At 34.9% G+C, this 24,142-nt stretch overlaps 1 protein-coding gene and 1 long non-coding RNA gene across 2 annotated transcripts in view; one reads left to right on the top strand and one right to left on the bottom strand.

The window, feature by feature from the left end:
* The window catches only part of PLPPR1 (phospholipid phosphatase related 1), a 189,705-nt gene that overhangs the window by 5,855 nt on the left and 159,708 nt on the right, over positions 1-24,142 (top strand). The gene's annotated exons all lie outside the window — the stretch shown is intronic.
* LOC141494919 (uncharacterized) overlaps positions 10,601-24,142 on the bottom strand; it is a 49,308-nt gene continuing 35,766 nt past the window's right edge. The window contains exon 3 of the long non-coding RNA XR_012470581.1: positions 10,601-10,661. This is a non-coding gene — a long non-coding RNA (uncharacterized LOC141494919). The remainder of the gene's footprint in view (positions 10,662-24,142) is intronic.

Here is a 24,142-nt window from a genome sequence, read left to right as displayed (position 1 = left end):
CCCTTGTAAGATCATTTTAATATACACCCTTTTATCTTTTGTCATTATGTCAATTGTGAAAGTCATATTTCTAAAACACTGTTCTGTGTCATCCCTTCTCCCCCCCCGCTCCCAATCAATAAACCTCAGTTGCTCTTTGTCATCTTCAGGACCAAATATAAAAGTCTCTATTTAGTATTCAAAACCATTTACAAGCTGTCCCTCTTTGTGTATTCTTACACATTTTACCCCACCAAATACTCTCCTACCAATGATACTGATCCCTTTGCTGTTTCTCAGATATTGAGAAAATTGATAATTTACCATCTTCCAACAGACATTTTCTCTGGCTATTCCCCATTAATGACATGTTCTCCCTTCTCATCTCTGTCTCCTAGTTATTCTGGGTTCCTTCAGATCCTAGTTAAAATCCAACTTTCTATAGGAATTCCTATCTGATTCCTTTAATTCTAATCTTTGCCTCTGTTGACTATTTCCAAATTATCCAATTTGTTTTACAGTTTATTTGAACATGATTGATTGAATGTTGTCTCTTTCACTAGACTTTGAGCTTCTGGAGAGCTGAGACTGTCTTTCACCATTTACCATTTACCATTATTTAGCACAGTGTCTGAGATAGAGCCTACTATTTAATAACTGTTTAATGGCTGATTGACTAAGTGACTTTTCCAAGGTCACAGAGATAAAGCGGCTATTCCTTTACCAAGCCAAATTCTCTGCCTTCAAAAATTCTAGAGATTAGGAGGATGATAAGGAACAGGGTCTTGATTTTTCTTTGAACACCTTTTCATTTTTGAGCATAGATCTTGAATTTGGACATACAGTCCTATATTACCCAGAGCATAAAGTGAGAGAAGAGAAACAAGAGCAAAAGGTGCAAAGAATAATATTTAGCCTTAATGAAGGTGGAAAACATCCTAACAATTAGAGACATGAAGTGTAAGAAGCTGCTGTCACCAGATGCCTTAAGCAAATGCTGGATAACTCCCTTCCAACCTGGAGATTCTGATTCTATGACTAAGGATCAACCTTGTCTCACATAGCCCCCAGGAACAACTTCAAGTGTGAAAGGGAAAAGACTTTCTGAAAAGTGTATGGGATAGAATATCTATCTTTGCCCTTTTGAGAGTGATATTATGGATGAAAAAAAAATTTATTCATATCTTTCTAATAGTTTTAATCTCCTTAATTGTCTGCTTTTATTAATTTAAAATAAAAGTAATAGAATTCAATGGTTTCCCTTTCTTTCACAAGGTAACTTATCAACAAGCAATGGTCTAAGAGGCAAATAATATCTGGAGCCAATTTAGTGATGGATGGGACAGGAGAGCTTACAAGGACAGATGTGATATTGATAGGTGATACTAAAGTACAATAATATTAGTAGATAGGGAACCCTTCCCTCAGGAGGCTTAGTCTATGCCTCCTATTACATAGTCAATGGTTCCTAATTCCAACATTCCCCACCTTCACCACCTTTTTAGGGTGGTGGGCTATTATCTGTGTCATAGAGGTCAGAGAATGAACTCCCTGGGGGAAGGCTTATCGCTTTTCTCCATACATCTGCACCTTAGCTATAAGGAAGAAGTATAACTCATTTGTTGGTGCTCTGGGAGAATATTCCATCTGTCCTCACTCTTGTTATAGCTCTCCCAATAAGTAATAAAATGGCCAATAAGTAGGAAGAACTATAATAAGGAAGGAAAGGACCTAGATAATTGATAAGCTGGACCATCATCCCTTAAGTAATTGTGAGTTGTTGAAAAATAGTGTAATGAAGTACCTAAGTGAAATATCCATATTGCATATGTGGTCATTCTGGGAATCCCTAGAACTGAGATTTGCATATAGTAACATTTCTCTTTTGGCACTGTTTTACCTAGGTCTCTATTACATTCTTCTCAAGGAAATTTCACTGTGTTTTTGTAGTCACCCACAAACTGAATAGTTGAATGTCATCTGATTATATATTGCTAAAAGCAATTCTCCAGTATATTGTCTGGTAGACAAGCAGTTCTAAATGGGGCTTCCCCAGGACAGTGGACAGTATCATACATTGAGCAATTAGAAATAGTGTATGCTACCAACATTAGATTTGCCCAGATGTGTCAGTTTTATTATTTTGATGACTGCCTATACTTGAAATATTTTATTGCCCATTTTTGACAACTCATTTTTCTTGTGCACATCTGTTCCAGGATACAAACTGACTATGATATATACTAATCCCAAGATTGAAGAATTCACAGAGCTCTGCAATAAGTTAATTTAGTCAAATATCTTTCTCCCCATGCAAAAAAGTAAATATATTTCTTGCATTATTTTAATACAATGGATCTGATTTCTGTCTGCATGGACCTTGATTATTGCTTTTATCTCTTGTTTTAGAAATGATAGAATGTAGTGGTTTTTGACTTTGCTTTTGACCTTGAAATTGTTGTGATTTGTATGCTTTGTTCCTAGAAAAAGAATAGTTAGGTTCTTAGTTCTGACAATTTTTTAAACTTACTGAAATCAAATCAAGAGTTTTTATTTTCCTTATGGATATATGAGACTTTTATTGTTTTATTGTTTACTACATTCTTTGGCCTCATCTTATGTGAATTATTTGTCTTTCTACTGTGATTCTTCTACCTATATTGTTCCCACTATTTCCTGTAGTATCTACAGAATCTATTCAATTCATTTATGAAAGCTTACGTTAGCAAATATTCCTATCAAATTAAAAAAGTAAAGTAGACAATGATTTAAGTTTCCAATATATTTTGTCACAAAGTATGTTATGTAAGCTTGTGTTTCAATTTGGTGACTATAAAATATATTCTGGACTTTCTGACTAGTTATGCAACTCTCAAGTATCTTTCTTTTCTAATCTTGATGTTGCTCATATTTCTCTTTTGTACTTCTATGCTATTCTGTGATATATTTATTTGTGTAACAGATGTCTGCTACCCTACCAGACTTTTCAGTCCATGAGGACAGGGGTTGTATCTTGCCACTTTGCATTTCCAATACTGAACACAGAGCTTTATACTTAGTAGATGTTTTTCCTAAATGAACTGAATTTTACTTATGAAGGTTTAAAAGAAAAAAAAAACAATGTTTTGTTTCTAATTATTAAATGGAGATGAGGGAGAAAATAAACAAAGCAGAATGCAGCCCACATATATTTGTCACATTAGATACAACAGGAAATAGTAGGTACAATATAGGTAGAAGAATCACAAGTAGAAAGAACAAGTAATTCACAGAAGATGAGACCAAATAATGTAGTCAATAATAAAACCCATGGTCTGATATATCCATAAGAAAAAAGCTGATTATAGAGACAAAAAAACTAGAGAAATCAAGATCCTAACAAAAAGAGACAAATTTTATTTTACTGATGCTGCAAATAATTAGACTAGCTAAGCCTATGGAAATGAAGAAAAATAACAAATTACACGTGAAAGCTACAAGGAAAAAGTATGATGGAGAGTATTTGTGTATTTAGCATTAGTCATATCTTATGAGTAGACTAAAAACCACCTAGAAATAAAAAAAAAAAGGAATAGATTAGGAATATGGAAAATAGATTGCAAATCTAGGATTGGCCAAATTCTTACTCTGTCAAAAGTGAATAATAATCTCCAATTCATTCTTCAAAATATGGTGGAAGGAATAAAAAGAACTGCTATTCTGGGCCAGATACTGATGAATTAGGGAGGAACTGATTGTTGAAGGGGAAGTGATGGAAACCCTGGGGGAAAGTAACCATTCCCATCTAAGAATTCAAGGTAATGAATGAACAGAAAATTAAAACTCAATTTTATACTTACTCTAGATTTTGTAAATTTGCCAAGGGTTGATGGATAATATGAATGTCATCTAATGTCCTCAAATTCCACAGGAAGATTTTAATACTAGAAGAATTAGACATTTTAAAGGAAACAAATTCTGAGAATAAAATCACTAAAAAGTCCAATATGATGAAAAGAAGGAAGTATAGAAAGAGATTCATAGCTGTACATGGAGAAAATCAACCAGCTTGAATGCTTAAAAATATTTATATAAGATGGCAATAAGGATATGGAATGAATGTAAAATATTGGCCTAGTTCTATAAAAAGATTATGAAGTATACTAAAGCCCAGAAAGAACATGAAAGCAATGGGTACATAAGGATTACTAAAAATGTATTTTTTAAACAACAATGGGGACAAGAAGATTGTCAAAGAAGGAAGAAGCTCAGGAATGCAGAACTGGAAGGGAGCTATCTAGTCCAACTCTTTCATTTCACAAATGAAGACCTGAAAATGAAAAGATTAAATAATACATAAGATTGCATAGCTGGTAAGAATTGAAAGCCAATCTTCCTGACCCCATATCTAGTACTCTATTCTCTATACTATCCTGCTCATCTACTCAGGAATTTCTAAAGAATCCTATTGAATTTAGCCTTTTTGGGTAGATATGCACAAAAGGCTCTTTGACCTCAGGCAAACCACTTAAATTATTCAAGCCTCAATTTCTTCCTCAGTGAAATAAGAACTTTAATTACACAATCTCTAGAACTTTTTTCAAATTGGTTGTTTCTTCTCTGCTAAGGAAAATCACCTTTTCACTGTGAAATAGAAAACAAAAATGTTAAATAGGTTTTTAAAGAGTCAAAGATAAATGAGGTAAATGATAGCTGATGGTAGCAGAAGACAAAGCTAGTCTCAATAAGTTCAAGTCATAAAACTCATGTAAAAAAATCAAGTACACCCTAATAGCAACATGGGGGTGATGATTAACTTTGATGGACACACTTATTTCATCAGTGCAATAATCAGGGACAATTTGGGGCTGTCTGCAATGGAGAATACCATCTGTATCCAGATAAAGAACTGTGGAGTTTGAACAAAGTTCAAGGACTATTCCCTTTAATTTGGGGGGGGGGGGGAACTGATATCTTATTGTCTGATCTTATTATTTCTTATACTTTATGCTTCTTTAAGGATATGATTTCTCTCTCATCACACTTGATTTGGATCAATGTACAACATGGAAACAATGTAAAGGCAGGCAAATTTCTTGTGGGGAGGGTAGGGAGAGGGAAATGAGACTAAGGGAAAAATTGTAAAACTCAAAATAAATAAAATCTTTAATTAAAAAAATCATTCAAAATCATTCAATAGGGGGCGGCTAGGTGGTGCAGTGCATAGAGCACTGGCCATGGAGTCAGGAGTATCTGAGTTCAAATCCAACCTGAGAGAGAGAGAGAGAGAGGAGACAGAGACAGAGATAGAGAATGAAGAAAGGAGAGGAAGAAATAGAAAGAGGAACAAAGAAAGAAACAAAATAGTGTGTTTCAGTCTGCATTCAGACAGTATCAGTTCTGCTTTTGGAGATGGATAGTATTTTTAATCATGAGTCCTTTGGGATTGTCTTGAAGCATTGTCTTGCTAAGAACAGCCACATCATTTACAATTTTTCATTGTTATAATACTGCTGTTACTGTGTAAAATATTCTACTGATTCTTCTTACTTCATTTTTGTATCAGTTCATGTACATTTTCCAGGTTTTTTTTCTGAAATCATCCTGCTTCTCATTTCTTACAAAACAAGAATTCCATTCCATTACAATCATATATCTCAATTTGTTCAGCCATTACTCAGTTGATGGACATCCCCTCAATTTCCAATTCTTAGCTACAACAAAAAAAGAGCTACTGTAAATATTTTTGTACAAATAGATACTTTCCCCATTTTTTTATCTCTTTGATATACAAATCTAGCAGGGGTGTTATTGGATCAAAGGATAAGCACAGTTTCATAGCCCTTTGGCTATAGGTTCTTGAACTTAACTTTGATTCCTAGTAAACATCATAAATTATTATTAAAAGTATGGCATATGAGCATGTAGAAAGAGAAGGAATGATAACAGACAGCTAAAATTGGCTTCATCATAACAAGGCTTGCCAGACTAAACATAATTTTTGTTGAATACTAAATGAAGGAAATGAATTGCTTTCCTTTTTTGACAGGTTACTAGAATGATAGAATGGGAGAATAACCTAGCCATAATAAATCTAAATTTTAGCAAAACATTTGACAAAATCTCTCATGTTATCCTAGCAGGGGGAAAAAATAGAGTTATATAGGCTAGCTGAAACTCCAGTTAAGTGACTTTTAAAATTGGTTAAATGAGGAGAACCCAGGTTTTTTTCTGTACATAGTCATTCATGGTTCAATATCATCTTAGAGGAAAATCTCTAATGGAGTGCCACCATGAATGTATCCTTGACTCTGTGCTATTCAATAACTTTATCATTGACTTTGAGGAAGATATAAATAGAATTTTAACAAAATTTGTAGCTGACATGAATTTGGAAAAGAAAGCTAATACATTGGATGGCAATAAGGATCCAAAAGATCTCACCTATTTAGAATGATGGGTCAAATCTAATAAAAGGATTTAAAAACCAAAGGCATAAGAATAGGATGAAAAAGGCATAGCTGAATGATAATAATCATTTTCATTGTTATAGCAGTTAGTATTTATATGGAAATTTCTTTTGCAAAGCATTTCATATATGTATGTATATATATGTGTATGTATATATATAATATGTATACATATATATATATGTGTGTATATATATATAATCTCAACTTGTCCTAAGAAAGAGGTGCTATCATTGTATAGATGAGGAAATTGGTTATGAGAGAGATTAAGTGACTTTTCCAGAGTCACAGAGCTAGTGTTTGAAGTGGGGTTTAAGGCCAGGTTTTCCTGACTCTCTTCCTATTCCCCCACCCCCACATTGGCCACCTTTTTATTATTTGAGACCTAGTATTCTGAGATATAGTATTCAGAATATAGCAGGTGATTATCTTCCTCTGCTCTTCCCCAGATAGATCATATATTGATTATTGTGTCTCTTCCTGGAGCCACATTTTACAAAGTTCAGTGACAAGCTGAAATACAATCAGAAGAAGACAACTAGTATCGTGAGGGGACTGAAGACCTATAAGAAGAAAATACAGATGTTTGGTCAAAATGAAAAAAGAAATGGGGGCAAAGGGAGCCTTGACAATTGTCTTTAATATAGGAAGGATTGTCATTTGGAAGAGTGACCCAAAAATCAGAACTATGAAGTGAGTGAAAGATGGAGAGAGTAAAATTTCATTTTGATGTTAGAAAAAACTTAGTATTAGAATTATTCTAATGCAGAATTAGATGCCTCAGAAGGTAGTGATTTCCCTTTCACATGTAGAATCAGAATTATTATTTTTTGGAATATTATAGAGTTAATTCCTCTTCAGTGATTGGACTAGGTGACTTCTGAGGTTCCTTCTATTTTTAAAATTTTCCTATTCTGTAAAAATCCTTGATGTACCAGAATAGTAATCTTTACTCTATATTCCAATTGTCATCTAGAAATGTCAATTTGTTTTAAATGTTTACTTAAAAGCTTAATAAATTAATTGTTAATCAGTCATTTAGTTGAGTCCAAACAAAGAAATACGAAATTATTCAAGGTAGGTAGATATTTTCCTTCCTTCTATCTATATATGTCAGTCAAAAATCTTGAAATGGAACAGCTGTTATCCACTCTTTTGATGAGAGAACTTGATATACTAGTCCATGATACTTATTCCTTCTCATTTGGGAAAGAAGCATAACAGAATTACTTACAACTTGTTCAGCAGGCATGTTCCTACAATGAGAAGCACTGTGTTCTTGTGGGTAGTAGTGCAATTGTAGTAGGAACCCCCAAGCACTATTCTATATTCATCTAAAACACTAGTATATTATGTGGCCCTGGTATGTATCCCTTAAACATCACTAAACCTCAAATTTTTATTCTGTTTTATACTTCCAAGTGACCTCACAAAGTTGGTGTGTACATGAAAAAACTATAAATCAAGCAGCCCCCAAAATGTGGATGCTTACATGTCTACACCTAGTAAAACCTCTAAAAGGTTCTAAGAAAAGGATCTTTCTGGTTAACTTAACACTCTGCTTAAATGAGAATAAATAAGAATACTGTTTTTGGTTTTATTCATAAAATTTTCTAAGGTGTATTATTTTTTTTGTCTTAGAATAAACATAATCTTTGTGGATTTGATGATCTTAAAATCCCTAGTGGTGGGGGCGGCTAGGTAGCACAGTGGATAGAGCACTGGCCCTGGAGTCAGGAGGATCTGAGTTCAAATATGGTCTCAGACACTTAATAATTACCTAGCTGTGTGGCCTTGGGCAAGCCACTTAACCCCATTGCCTTGCAAAAACAAACAAACTAAAAAAAATATCCTTAGTAGTTATTTGAAGATCAATGAGGAATGCACAGACTACTAGCTAAAGCAAATAAAAAAATTTGACCTAAATCTCCACTGACCCCAGGACATAGCCTGGAAGTTGATAGGTGAAACCCTCTCTCTATTAAGAAGTTGTTTTCTATTGATTTGCCTCACTTAATTTAAACACCCCCCCCACCCCCTGCTTAATTGAGAGCTTCAGTTACCCAAGTTCTGATTAGCTGAACACATAATGATATATGTACTTGTGTCTGGATTGTACTTTTGACTTATCAGTAGGCAAATTTTATTGATTATTCTAGCCATGTGATTAGTGTTTATTCCCAGAACCTCATGCCCTCCACAGAATTGTTTCACTAAAACTCTTGCCTTATGACAACATTGTGCAATTTCTTAGACCAGACTGTGGTATATCTGCTAAATGTACAATCAGTTTATTAATGTACTAGTGGCATTAGTAGCTTCTATAAAATTAAAGTCTGTGACCTTAGATTTCAATCAAGAACCCTTATTCTGTGTAGTAAATGGAATTCTTGGTACCATCACATGAGTTGATCCTAGAAAATATCCAGGGCACTCTAACATTCTCCATTCAAGGAACATGACCAGCCAAGTCAACTGTGATGATGCCATCGTGGACTTTGTTCAAGATATATCACGTTTCTTAAACATTCATGATATTTGTTATCCTATATTAGTTGTAAATCCATGATTCAGTTTGAGTTGAATTTTCCTTTAAAAAAACTATTTACCTATCAACTTTGTAATTGTGAATGCTGTTATTTGAGCTCTTTGTTTTTCTCTTCATTATAGCTCCAAAAGTCAATGGAGTTTAATTCCTAAAACAAAAATAAATGTACCTGCTGTGATAATTTACTTAGTAATATTATGCTTTCATGCTAGGGTTTACCTTCATTCTCAAAGATATGGCACATATAATTTGATATGGAATCAAATATGTTCTCTATATAATACTTTATGAAATGTGAAACTGGGCTAATTCTCATTGCCTTAATGTGCAAACATGACTAGAATCATGAAAATCCAAAAGGATCACTTGATTGCTGAGTAGAATTTTAATTAGAGTAACATTAAAGATTGCTGTTACTAACATCTTGAATTTTTAAGTCCTAATACAGGGTGATCACTAAGGCAAATAATAAAAGCCACAACAGTTGTGAGACTGGGTTAGGAAAATGTATTGCTCATTGTGGTACTCCAGACTTCATTTCTTCAGAGTATTGACTCATTTATGATACCTAACAGAATGTGTCCTTGACTTTACAAATAAAAATATATGCAAATTGATTTCAATACAGAGAAACCACAGACAACTGGATGAATCTAGTAAGGGGAGGAAACTAGTATTTTTTGAGCAGGCACTATGCTAAATCATTTATAGGATTTGAACCTCTCTTCTATTCACCCTTGAAGTCAATAAGGGCATGGCTCTACCAATGAGGTTAAAATTATACTTCTTGGACTTCAGCAGTACACAAAGAGTCCATTGACCCAGTAGACTCTGGAATTTACCTCCCATCTATTGCTTCTTCCTGTTACCATAAACAGTCACCACTGGAATTATGGGGAACACTAGTACTTCTTTTAAAAAGACATCTAAAGGATCTTAATTTCCCCAAAATCATACATTAGTAATGATCACTGAAACCACTGTTTAGACATGAAGATATAATAAACATTTAATCCTATAAGAGACCAGTTCATTGACCCTATTTAGAACTTTCTCTCATTACCTGTGATCTGTATACCATGGCTTGAGACCTATAATTGTAGAAGAACTTGGATGTGTCTCTTTTCTTTTTCTTGCTGGGAGAGTTTGGGGAAATAATCTAATTTTTCTGCCTGTCTCTTTTCAGAAAAATAAAGAAAGCTATAGTGAACAGAGTATGCTTTGGGAAATGAGGGATTTAGCAACAGAAAAATTGTCAGTACCTCTGACAATGAACTGAATTTTTCAGGGCTTGAAGATATCTTCAGTAAAAGGACATTCTTATCTTGTCCCATTGGGGATTTAGAGCTACTATTGTGTTTATGTAGATACGCCAAAAACTTAATTGATGACAATATCAATACAATCTTGACTACATGATGACCCCAAATAATTATTAGATTTGTTTTCTTCATACACAAAGGTGACCCTCTTGACTAATATAACCAGGAATGTCAATCTTGATCTTGGGGATTTCATTATCCTATCATTTTCCCAATACAAAGCTGAGGGCTGGGGTGTATGCCACATATAAAAGAGAAAATGCTGCTTTACACCAAAGTAATTTTCCAATTTACCTTGCTCTGCTTCTCCCCATAACTAATTCAATTCAACTCAGCTAGCATATATTACCAGTGTGCATAGATCTGTATAAAAGGATAGAAAAGGATTTTTAAGAAGGGGGGAAATATTTCTCTGACATTAAAAAGCTTTCATTCTAATGGGGAAATAACATGGAAATAATATAGGTAAGCAAATAAAAATATGCAAAATAGAGAGAAACCCACAGACAACTGGGTGAATCTGGTAAGGGGAGGGAACTTTTTATTGAGCTATGGTAAACACTTTACAAATATTATCTTATTTGAGCCTCATAACAACCCTGTGAGGTAGGTGCTATTGTGATCCTTATTATACAGTTGAGGAAACTAAGGCAGAGCTTAAGTAACTTATCTGGGGTCACACAATTAGTAAGTGCCTCTTCCGGACTCCAGGAACAGACTGGACCATGCTTCTGGTAAGACCTCTTTTAGGTATTGGATCTTGAAAGGAGTTAGATTGTGGATGAGACTGAAGTTAAGAGGGCAGAACATTCCAGGCATGTGACAGGAGACAGTCTGTAAAATGATATAAAAATGGAAGATGGAATGTTGAATGTTGTTCCAGAGTTGTTTCACAGGCAGAGAAATAGCAAATAATCCAGTTTGGGTAGACTATAAGGTATGTGAGGGGAAGAAATATATAATCAGTCAGGAGAGAGAAGGGCACAATATTGTGAAGTATTTTAAAATACAAACAGAAGAGTATATATATATATATATAATATAATATAATATTATATATATATATATATATATATATATATATATATATATAATTCTAGAAACAATAAGGAGCCACTGAAACTTTTTGAGCAGGACAGTGATAGGATTAAACCCATATTTTAGGAATATTATATTGATACCTGTGTGGAAGATGGTATGTATATGGGAGAAATTAGGTATGATAGCAATTAGGAGGCTATTATTGCATTAGTCCAGACAAGAAATGTTGAGTTCCTGAAATTAATTGATCGTGACCCGAGTGAAAAGAATGGGGAAAATAAAGAGTTCTGTTGTTGTTTTAGTTCAACTAATATGACTTTACTGACATAGAAAACCCCTAGTATGAAACTGAGGTTCCCAATGTCAACAGGCTCTTTCTCTGCAACTTTTTGTCCTAGAGAGTTGTCTCAGGCATTGAGATATTAAGAGACTTGCCCAGGATCATGATATGTGTGAGGTCAGATCTCTATTCACTATTTTAAAGCTCTTTCAAACCTTTGCTTTTCGTAAAGCCATCAAAGTTAAGTGACTTACCCAAGGTCACATAGTAAGTATTAAGTATCTGAGGTTGAATTTGAACTCAGGTCCTCCTGACTCCACTGCACCAGTTAGCTGCCCCTCTTCCAAACCTATTAATCTCTCCTCAAACTTCACATAGATAACCTTCCCACCACCTTTCTCAAAGCTGAGAACTTTGTCTCATATTTTACAGGGGAAAAAAAGCATTAGCCCTAAGTTCTCTCATCTTCCTTTTTCCTTACCTCATATCACTTAGATACCTTCCTCCAGTATTTCCTCCTTCACTGCTCTCCCACTTTCATGTAGTTAGCCTTACTCCTTACCAAGGCAAACCCCTTGACACACACCCAATTCTATTCCATTTCCTCTAGTTGATTGGTCCTTTTGTCATACCCCAGTCTATACCTATCGTCAATCTCTCTCCTACTTGCTCCCTGCTACCTAAAAATATGTCCTTGATTCCCTCCTCACTTGATCCTTCCACCCTACTAATTCAAAAGAGATCTAAGAGCTACATACATAGATTTGGGAGTAATTTGAATAGAAATGGTGGTTGAATCAGTGAGAAAGAATGTCAAAAAGGAAGAGAAAGAGGGACTAAGAATCCTTTAGTAAAGCCATGTGGACAGAAGGTGGATGATCATTTGATAAAGGAGATTTGGGGATGTGAGGTGAACTAAGAGGATTATGGAAAACACCATCCAATCAGAAGGAAGGACCTAAGGACTGAAGATTCTTTCAAGGTATGAATTCTGGGGCTAAATTAATCCCCCTGGATGAAGAACTTAGGGAAGGAAGCATGGAAAAAAAAAAATCTAAATTGCAACCTAGTGAGAAAATTTCCACTTCTGCTATAAGCAAAGGTAAAAAAGTTCCATAGGTACCACTAAAAGGCTCTTTAGTGTCTCAAATATGACTTTTTCCCCCCAGACTGATTTTAAATTCTTCCCATTTTAGCAATTATTTTTCCCCATCCATGTAGCAAAAATCTACATTGTGCAAAATGACTAGCAGAGACAAGGTAGAGAGAAAATACATGATTAAAAAAAAGATACATATTCTGTCTTTTAAAAACTTACAGTCTGGCAGGGATGATCTGACATGTAAAAATAGATACCATCAAAATTATACTAGATTAAGCATATGAGAGTAGTTCAAAGTTCTCTGAAATCAAATTAAAGATTGGTTGCAGAAAATTTCGCAAGAGAAATTATTTGAATTGGATATAGAATGGGTAGGATATGGAAACACAGTTTGACCATTTCATTTAAAAATTTTAAAAGTATCCTGGCAATGCTCATATTGTAATTTATAAAGCAATGGTAAAAATTTTACATTTTCTTTATGAAAAATTTCCTTAGAGGAGCAGGACATGGTAGAGCAAAAAGGGAAGTAGCTTTGACATCAGAGAGAACTACTTATTCCTTGGGAGCTTAGAAAAGTCCCTTAGTTCCTCTGCATATAAGCTTTCTCATCTTTGAAATGAAGGGAATAGACTAGATGATCTACTACCATCCCATTCTACTCTAAACTTTGAACTTGAAGTAGAAGTCAGTTTTCAAGACATTTTTCTTAGGAATAACCTTGCTCTTCTAAGCAAAGTGATCAAATTCAGATTATCTCATTATGGAAAACTGAGCCACTAACAATCACTAAAGACACTTTTCCCTTTAGAAGATGAAAATGATAACTGAAAAATTCAGGTTTCCCTGAATGAAGTTGATTTGTTGAAAATAATCCATTTACCTTCATGAAAAAGCACATAATTTTAAATGCCTTACTAGAATAATTGGTATAGTCTATCATCATGGAAGACAGGTTTTCTCTGCAAGAAACCAATGGTATCATGTAGGGAGTGAACCCACAATGGCCTCATTAGCATCATATTCTGACTATGCTAATGTATAAATGAGTTAATGAACTCAAACATATAATAAAATAGACATTTTATAAAGAATCAAAAAGATCTGTCAAATCTAATAGATAAAATTTATAGAGATGAAAATTATCAGAATCTGAAGTATGTTTAATGAAGTGGACTTCCTTCAGCATGAGAGTTATTTGGTACAGAACTCAAACATTCTCTTTTGAATTGATTTGATTTCTTTGATAAGATTATCATGTTTTTGTATGTGTGTATATGTGTATAATCAGCTCTTCATGAAATCTAATAGGTCAGAAATCCTTACATTGAAGTTGGAGAGCTCTACCCACTGGATACTACATCTGTCAATTCAACCCAAAGAAAAGCTTTTGTATTTTTTGTAACTTTATTATAAATTAATTTTTGTGTATGCATGTATGTATGTATGCAGTGCTTGCAAATGATTGAAAATGGAAAGGTATTTTTTCTTTTAGCATGAAAATGTTAATTAAAAGGTTAAAGCTGAAGACATAAACAGATGTACTTTTACAGACACACAAGACCACACACACACACACACATACACACACACTCTTATATTTGACCTGAATAATAACTCTAATTTGGCATTGCATCTATCTAATTTGGCTTAAATTGAAATACCCAAGTTTAACTCTGATAATTAAACAGATATCTTATAAATAAAAGGGATTTTTGACTTTAAAAAAGATTGACTAATAAATGTCTAAAGGTCTACTTTTATTTCAATCCTAAAGGAAGGAACAGTGCAGCCAAAACAAAAATATATTTGTAAAGTTGGAGGTGAGAAAGGGAGCCATAATTTTTTTGTACTTATCCTCTTGTGGAATCCGTGTCAATTCAAGTTCATGATAATCAGAAGACCACTGGCTCCGGTTAGAGGACCTGTTACTACCTCTGTTACTATTTGCATTACCTATATCAAGTCATTTAACTTCCCTGGACCTTTGTTCCTTTATATGAAAAATAAAGAGATTAGTCTAAGTGGTCTCTGAGGTCCCTTCCAGCTCTTGATCTATGTCCCTATGATCCTACAACTACACCTAAGCTTATATAGAGTTGATTGTACCATAGGATCATAGAATTATCAAACTCCTAAAATTAGAAGGGATCGAAGTTTATCTGGAAATAGAGATTACAATTATTTAGGCACTATGGAGTATTTTGGCTATTCATTTAAACCATTTTTTGAGTAAGGCAGAGTTGAGGAAGGGGTTTTCATTTTATTTCTTTAAAGACAAATGTACTCACAGTTCTAATTAAAATCAAAATCGTCAAGACCAAAACCACATACCACAAAAGAGGAAATATGTATAAGTAAAAGGGTTGGTGTAAGCCTGCTTATTTTATATGTGGAAACTTTGCTGATATGGCTATTTAATTATTAGTAAATATCTAATCAAATGTGAGATCCACTACTCTGTTCTTGGCCCATATAGCTTGTTGCTTCACCCCTTGCTCTTTGAGACCTTGTCATTGTCTGACATTCTACCATCTTTCCCTTCTAGTCATCTGGCCTCTTGGAATCCTACAAGTTGCTTAACAAAAATACTCTGACCTTGGTTGTTCCTTGTCTGAATGCCTCCCCAGAATGAGAAATTTCTCAAGTTATTCCTAATACTTTGATATCCCATAATCTATCATTATAAAGTTCACTTCCATGAGAGTTGCTACCTTGACTCTCTCTTCAGATAACTATCATAGTCAGTCCATCACTCGACTCACAGTGTCCTCTTCTAACCCCTGGTGACCTCTCCCTTCAGGATATGACAGAAAATTATTTCACAATGTTGAATTTTAGTTTTCCTTACTTTAAAATGAAGGGTTGTACTATTTGTTTTTTCCAGCTCTAGAAATCTATGATTTTCTTTTCTCTAAAGTAAACTGTGCCACAAAGACATTATTTATATTTTTCCCTGAAGTTTGCCAACCAGGTTTCAGGTCTTGGACATTTCACATTGGATTGAATAGACATCATTATGCCTCACTGGGATTCTATTCATGCCCTTCAAAAACATGTTTAGATCCAGAAGGAAGTCAGAACCACAGGCAGAAGATGGAATGTTACAGAGAAGGGACTTATGAAAGGAAGTAAAGATAAGTCCAAAATATTACTAGATTAATTTTCACTAGCTTCATGCTCTTTTTCCTTTGAGCAAACATTGACTTCCCAGGAAAAAGTACTTCCCCTTGCTCTCAAGCAAGTAGTCACCTCCCTTTTTTTCCAAGGAGTGCATTCAAATGTACTTGAATTTTTGACTGTAAATTTTGACTGTTTGGATATAGAGAAATTAAAACCAAACCTCTGCTTTGGTTTAAAAAAAACATACATCATCACCAGAAGCTGCTGTAATGAATATGATTCTGGCACTCTTCCCTAGGAGACTTTGTATCTTTTCTATTTTAGCAGTTATTCTTTTCCCATTCATAAATGAAACATATACTAAAAATCTACATCATTCAAGGCAATTCCAATGCTGGAATGATTAGGCATGTGGAAATTAATGTTATATAAAAGGGAGTTCAAAGTATACTGTGAAATAAAATGAAGAATAGATTGTCGAAAGTTTCACAGAGTGAGTCACATTTGAATTCAGAATTAAAGTAGAGGTAGGATGTCAAGCAATAGAAAATGGAAAATTGTATGGTAAGCCAAACATAAAAATTGTTTCTGTAAAACTATTCTCTGCTACCTAAAGAAGAGTGTGGGGTGGATTTGGCAATGGTTAGTTAACCACTTTTGCTGGTGTATAGAATGAGTTACAGTGAATAATGAAAGTTAAAGCTGTAAAGGTAGATTGAGACATTTACTGAGAATTTGAATTCCAAGCTAAGAGATTAGACTTTGTCCTATAGGGTGTATTAGGAATAGTAACTTGTAACCAGAGACAAGAGGAGGATGGTCATTAGCAACTGACTCCCAAGTTAGTAAGATTTTTCAAAGCTAGCATATTGTTTAATTTTTTTCTCATTTTTTTTTATGTGGTAGGTACTTTTTATTTTAGTATCAACACTTAACAGTGTTTCAGAAAAAAAGTGAAAAAATGAGTGGAAAAAATCAGTCTTTAATACTAAACCAATTTTTTCCAACTCCATTGAAACTTTTGAGTTAGTCCCCAGAGATAATTTTGGCTCCTACTAAAAAGTTAATACCAATCTGAAAATGATCTTGACACACAAGAGATGTCACTGTCTTGGCTTTCAGAGTTACCAGATGGGTATTCATTTTGGAGAAGCTGAAATGTTATATTACCAAATGCTGACTGAAAAATATTCAGAAATAGCACGTCTTACTCTGCATTATTTTAAAATTCTGCCAAAGTCAGTTGATTGATTTTTTTTTAATGCACATGTCTATGGATAGTTAGTTGAGTTGATGAGAAGAGGAGGCCAGGGTTGTGGAGTTTTAATGACCCACAGACCAACATTCACTGAAATCTCTGAATCCTAGATTCTGGTCAGTTCTTTTAACCATAGCACATCATTGCTCACAACTTCAAGAGACTTGATGAATTACCATAAACTCATATTGAAAAACAACTTCATTCATATATATGATAGGAAAGTCATATTTTTATCCTTTAAGTTGATAAAACAAACTTTGGGTTTTTGAAAGGCAAATGGGGTTAAGTGGCTTGCCCAAGGTCATACAGCTAAGTAATTATTAGGTGTCTGAGGCTGGATTTGAATGCAGGGGCTCCTGACTCCAGGGTTGGTGCTCTATCCACTGCACCACCTTGCTGCCCCTGATAAAACAAACTTTGAAACACCACCAAAGTATATACACATCTTCTAAAGAAAGTGTGTCTCTCTATTCCTTTCTTTGAGATACCATTTTCAGCATAAGAGGGAAAGAATGTTCTCAGAGAATTCTTGTTTGTGTGTTTGTTTCCTTATCTCTGTTAAATGACATTGTAAATTGTGCTATCATAATAGATTTCATTGAAGTTGTGATATCACTACTTTCAATATAATTTAATAACTGTTTTACCTAAGATTTGAGATCAATTATATAGCAATAATTACTATCAGAGGATTATCTAATTCCAGCTAGAAAGCACCTCAAAGATTATTGAGACAAACTCTTTTATTAAAAAAAAAAGGAAATTATGGTCCATAGAAAATAAGTGACCCAAGGTCACACACAAGTACAAGTTGACAGATGGACTTTCAACCCAGTACTCCAGTGCATACTGGAAAGGTAGTTAGTATAACAAACTGAATACTGGACCTGAAATCCAAAGAAAAGTAGCTTCAAATACGGGTTCTGATATTACTGTTTATGTGAGCCTAGGCAAGTCACTCTTTCTGAACAAGTTTTTGCCTCCAGCACAGGAGAATAATATTTATTTAATCTATTATTATCTCAAGTAGGGAAGATCACAAAAGGCTTTAGATAGATTTGAGCTGAGTCTTAAAGGAAACTAGGGATTCTAAGAGGCAGAAATGAGGAGAGTTTGGATACCAGGTATGGACTAGACTAGATTGGATTGGTATTAAAGTGACTGATACACTACACTTATACCTTCTTTATTAGCACTGATCTACTCCCTACCATCCTTATTATCCACTTTCTCAATAAGGCTTCTTGAAGGGATACATCCTTAGGCTAAAGTACTAAAGAAAGAGTCCCACATGGTGATAAAAACATTGTCTTGAATTTGGGTTCTGATGCAGTCATTGGATATGCTAGCATATATTGCCAAACAGCCCTAAGGCAATGCAACTAGAGTTTTCCCCCAGAGTGCTGACAACCAAAGGGCATACTTTCTGATAGAACAAGATATACCAGGATTCTTCCCTGCCCCAATCAACATAAGATAAGAAAGTTTATCCCTAAAAGATGACAAAATTGGGACTTAATTGGCCCAGTGATAGATCTTACTTCAACATTAAGTTCAAGATGTGCTTCACCAACTGTACCCTCTTGGTAGCCTCTGCATATCTTGAAGTAGTTTACTAGAAATGTAAAGACATAAAATGACCAACCTTCATTGGCTTGGTACCATTCAGATTTGGTGACCATGCTAGGCACCACATCTACCCTTGCTGAAGAGATGTTTTCAGAAGGATAAAGGGAGAGCGAAGAAAATCCTATCTAAACTAAGTGTTGTCTTTGCTGAATTAATTAAGAAGATTGTGGGATGGATTTGGCAATGGTTAGTTATCTATCCAGTGAGTTTCAAATGTTTCATTTGGTCAATCAAACCTGGACAAGCAAGATGCAAGACTGAGTTAGGTCCAGTTCCAACAGTCTACCTGGTATATTCCAAGGATCGCTATTTCTACGCCTTGTTCCTTGTGGTCCTTTGCTAGTCTTGATTATATGGTGCAACACTGTTCCTTTGTTCTTGACCCAGGACAATGACCCTTTGGGTTCTATCACTCTGACACCATTTCTAGGGCCCACCTAACTCACTAGCCTTTACAGTACTGTGGGTCAGAAACTTGAGAATGAGCCAGTTCTTTTACCAGTTCCACTGAACCTATAGCAAGACTATCTGCTGTACTCATACTCCCTTCCCACTATTATCCTCCCTGCATGGCTACCACCTCCCTCCTATTTTCTAATTTATCCTTCCATCCACCCTCATAATGATTGGTACAGGTGAATAAACTATTGATTACAATTCCATTACCAGAGTATATTTTATGAAGAGGGTTACCAAAATTTGGCCATTTCAGTTTTAGGTCTTTGAGTACTTCTGGTTTGCATCCCTAGGGTCCATTCCAATTCTAGAGACTCCCCAGTCTTAGTTACCAAAGGGATGTATATTGTTTCAATAGACAGGAAGAGGGTAGAGAACATGGTACAATCCTGAAAATAGCAGCAATCAATCAATAAGCATATGAGGCCTTTGTACATGTCTCTTATGCTGATCACTTAGTATAAAAAGAAATTTCAAAAACAGTCTTTGTCTCTAAGAGGTTGATATATATATATACATTTGAAGATATATAGAGATTAGAGACAGGGAAAAGCCTCTGATGGAAGGTAATCTTGATGATCTTAATGAATTGAACTCAACCCTGAATCTCTTCCAGTTCTTAGAAGAACACTTGGGCAGAGAACCCCTTTTTACAGCATTGAGAGTTAGCTCTTGAGGAGACTCATGACAAGGCAGGTGATCCAAATAGTCTTTTAACAGATGATCCCAAAACAACTTTAGAAATTCTTGTGATGTTTCCCTTCATTAAAATCTCAGAGCTTGCTTTATTTCTACTGGGACATTTCAGAGACTTCCTTATCCCTCACCTGTACACAAAACATGAATCTCATGACATTCTGTTTAGAGCATTAATTACTTTGGTAATTCATGTAAAGTAGCTATAGACCTAGAAGAGGGGGAAAAAAAATTCTTTTTCCTTTCCTTTTTCTTTTTTTGTGACTTGTATTTCACAATCTTCAAGGTTCCTTGTTGAAATCTGAGAGTAATGATACAGATGCTCTAAACATCCACATTTTAAGTTTCCTTCCAGACTCAATATTCTATGAAGATAAAGTGAGTTTCCCCTCAGGCAACACCATAGATGAATACAGACAGAAAAACAAACAGATAGACAGTAGATAGATAGACAGATAGATAGATAGATAGACAGATAACTTTTATATAAAACTTTCAGATTTACTTTCTCACAATCAAGAATCACAGAATGCCAGAACCAGGAGGTACCTTAGTTATGATCTGAGCCAGCCCAGTCTATTTATAGATAAAGAAATTGAAGTTAAGAGAGGAAAGCGATTTTTCACAAGGTCAAATAAGTTAACAGCAATGTCTGGACTAAAATTCAGCTCTCCTGCGAGTAAAGTTAAAAAAAATGGAAAAAACACTAGATTTGGAATCAGTACAATTGGATTCAAATCTTGGCCACTTGTTTAATCCTGTCAAAATTCTTTTTCTGAACCCATTTACTTTGTAGAATGAAGGAGTTGCATTAAATTATCCATTAAGACCTCAGTTTCTTTGTAGAATGAGAGAATTAGATTAAATTATTTAAAAAGACTATTCTAGCTCTATATCCTGCAATCTCCCAGGACCAAGTTTAGGGACAGGGAGTTGCCATGCAGAAACTTAACAGTGAATATTGATGATCTTTCTAAGTCAAACTCACTTATCCATCAATATTCTGCACAAACTGCTTAAAAATACTTTCTCATTTATTCAATTAGGACCTCATTGATCATTTCTTCCCACCCTGTGATCTGACATATAAGGAAACCAAGACACAGAGGTAGTAAAGAAACAGATCTTCCATTTGAGTTGGCATCTTCTTAATCGTTAGTCTCTTCTCACTGTATCACATTAATATCAGGAAAAAATGTGTTTTTATTTTGTTGTTTGTTTGGGATTTTTTGCCTGAGATTGCCTTGCATGAATATTCCATACTAACTTTTTCATGTATCGGCTCTATATTTCCTAGTCTTACCAACATGGTTACCTGGGTCATTCCTCAATAGGAATCCCCTACTATGGCAGAATCTCAAGTATGATGAGAAGGGATACTGATAGAATAGCATCTTTCCTTTGTTTTCTTCATTTCATAATTGCTTGGTTCTTTCTCTTTTAGAGTGTATGTATGTATGGGGGAGGAAAGGAAAAGAGAGGTGATAGAGAGGTGGATAGTACAAGAGTGTTAATAGGGAGGGAATGCCAGTAGACATGGTAATAATAGGAGAAAAAGGGGAACAGATGGTGCCTGAGAAAAGAGAAACATTTTTTCCTTTGATGACAAGGTCACGGAGAAGTTGTGCTAATGAACAGCCTCTAGGCCCATAGCTTCATCTCCATGACCCCTTCAGAGAATTCTTCCATTAGCATTCTGAGAGTTCTGATTCTCAGTCATAGAAAATACTTCATTAATGCAAATGCATGAAATTATACTTTTGTCTGTCACCTATATGCAATAATGTCCTTTATTTGGAGGATCTTGGTAGCATTCAGTGATGGGTTCCCATGTCTTCCACTGACAATTGACTTTCGTGTGTCAAGAATCCATGGAATTAACAGTGAAGGTACTCAATCCAGTGTCATAGATCACAACTCCTCAATTCCTTAGTGGACCTCATTCTTCATGAGTTACTATGTCTGAAAGTAATCATCGATAGTTATTCAACCCTCTGCCAATGAGTTGCTCCTTACTTATTGAGTTGAAAGGCAATAGGCGTATAGCCTGTCAAGAAATCTGTCATTAGGCTTGGTAATAGCTTTCAGAATTTGTGTTCCATGGGCAAAGTCTTAAAGAGTCTAGAGATTAACAGGTAGAAAGACAGCAGTTGGTGAGAAAGTCATTAAGGGGCAATAAAGGAATGATAGCAAAAGGAATTGTTTTATCCTAAAATCTAGAAAACATATATCATATACCATTCTCTTAATTGGGAAATCAAAATTTGTGTTATAAGAATATAATTTATGTTATAGAAATGTATTTGTATAGGTATTTGTGTTATAGGAATGTAAAAGGAGTTATTTCCTATATCTGAAGTGCATCTTCTGCTCACCTTTTTCTATCTGAATCCTTATCTTCAAGTCTCAGTTCTGGCACAATTCCTTTTGGGAAGCCTTCCATGATTCCCACCACCACCACCACTGATCACTAATACTATTTCATCCATCAAATTATCTTGTTTATTTACCTATGTAAATTTTATAATACATGTATAATACACATCAAATATAAGCTTCTTAAGAATAAAGAATATTTCATTTTTATTTCTGCATCCTAGATCCCTAATACAATTTCTTGTATAAATTAAATGCACAATACATATTGAACTGAATTGATTTGACTCCAATGGTTCTTGGAAAATCTATAAAATTTTCAGAGAAAAACATAATTTACTGTTAGACAAAATAGATAAAGAAAATGAATAGTGCTATTTGAGGTTCAAGGATGAAAAATAGTGTCTTTAGTTGAATGGTTCTAATGTCTCTGGTAGTAGCTAATTTCCCACTACCTTATGGCATTTTCCTCTTTCAACATGCCTGTCATTTTGTTGCCTACAATTTTCTTTGAATTCCTTGCCAGCATCTCCTTTTGGGCATCACAGCTATTCTTTAATCTGTGCTTCTCATCTGCAATTTGCTCAAAATAGCTAAAATGCCTCTGTATTCAAAGATTAGTTTAGTTCAGTAAATATCTATCATTAGATCAGTTCAGTTTTTTTATAGTCACAATATAGGCAGAAGGTTTCCCTCATTCATCCAGTCCCCCAAGCAAAAAAAATGGAACCTTCCAGTAAGAGTGAGAGCTTCCATAACTAGGGGTGATTATTAAACTATTTTTAGTCATAGCTCAGTAACAATGTAATCAGTATTTACCCAATTGAAGAACCAGCAGGAGATCTAGGCTCATGGGTTCATCAGATCCAATTGGCATCATTGCTCTAAAAATGTCTCCTGTTCTTTTTTGTCTTAACCTGTGAATTTATCAAAGCAGAGAACTTCTGATATTGAAACTTCCTATGCTATTCAGAAGCTTGTCTGTAATTTCTTGTAATAGTTCAAGAGTCAGCCAGGGTATCAAGAAGGGAAATGACTTGCCCAGCCCACGGAACCAACTAGTGTGTGTGAGGATCAGGACTTGAATTTAGTGATTTCAACACCCATGTAAGTGGTTGGAAGATGCTTCTGGTCTCCACTTCTCAGGCTTCCTCTCTCAAAGATGCTCCACAATCTTTAGTGAGTAAAACTCTAATGTCAGAACCCATATCAAATACTTCCTTCTAGTCTTCAGATCTGGACAAGATTTTGGTCTATTTTGTTCTGCTCTAGGACTTTATTTCTATTTGTTCTGATTTTATGGCATTCTACTTTATAGCTATTTGTAAGTTTTTCTCCTGAGTAGGGGCTCTTCTCTAAGGGTTGCATGGTGCTGACTAAAGCTTTAATGTGCTTTAATGGATAAAATACTGGATTTTTGGTCAGAAAATCTTGGTTCAAAGAGCATTGGTTTGCAGTCAGGGAGTCTTACCTCAGAAACATACTATGTGACCCTGGGCAAGTCACTTAAACTTTTTTAAACTCAGGTTCCTCATCTATATAATGGGGATATTGGACTTGGTGGCCTCTAAGATCCCTTCCAACTCTATGTCTACAAAAGTTACGACTCTTGACCTTGGGCAAGTACAAGTTCCCCCCCCCCCCCACCACTCGCAGAACCAATGGAAAAATGTGAGGATTGTGATAAATGCCTTCTAATATCCATTGTAGCTCTAACATTCTTTGAAGCCTTCCCACATTAGAGAAGCAGTGGGGGGAATTCAAGCAAGACATTCTGACACAGGTTGTAGAACAAGGGTAAGGATAGAATTCTGTGAATAGAGGTCAGTGACCAGGGATGCAAACCTTGGAAATGAAGGAAACAGAATGGATAGTGATAT

This window comes from Macrotis lagotis, chromosome 8 (genome assembly GCF_037893015.1).
Source record: "Macrotis lagotis isolate mMagLag1 chromosome 8, bilby.v1.9.chrom.fasta, whole genome shotgun sequence".
Lineage (NCBI taxonomy): Eukaryota > Metazoa > Chordata > Mammalia > Peramelemorphia > Peramelidae > Macrotis > Macrotis lagotis.
The sequence above is the reverse complement of the archived record's forward strand: the minus strand, read 5'-3'. Positions and strand labels throughout refer to the sequence as shown.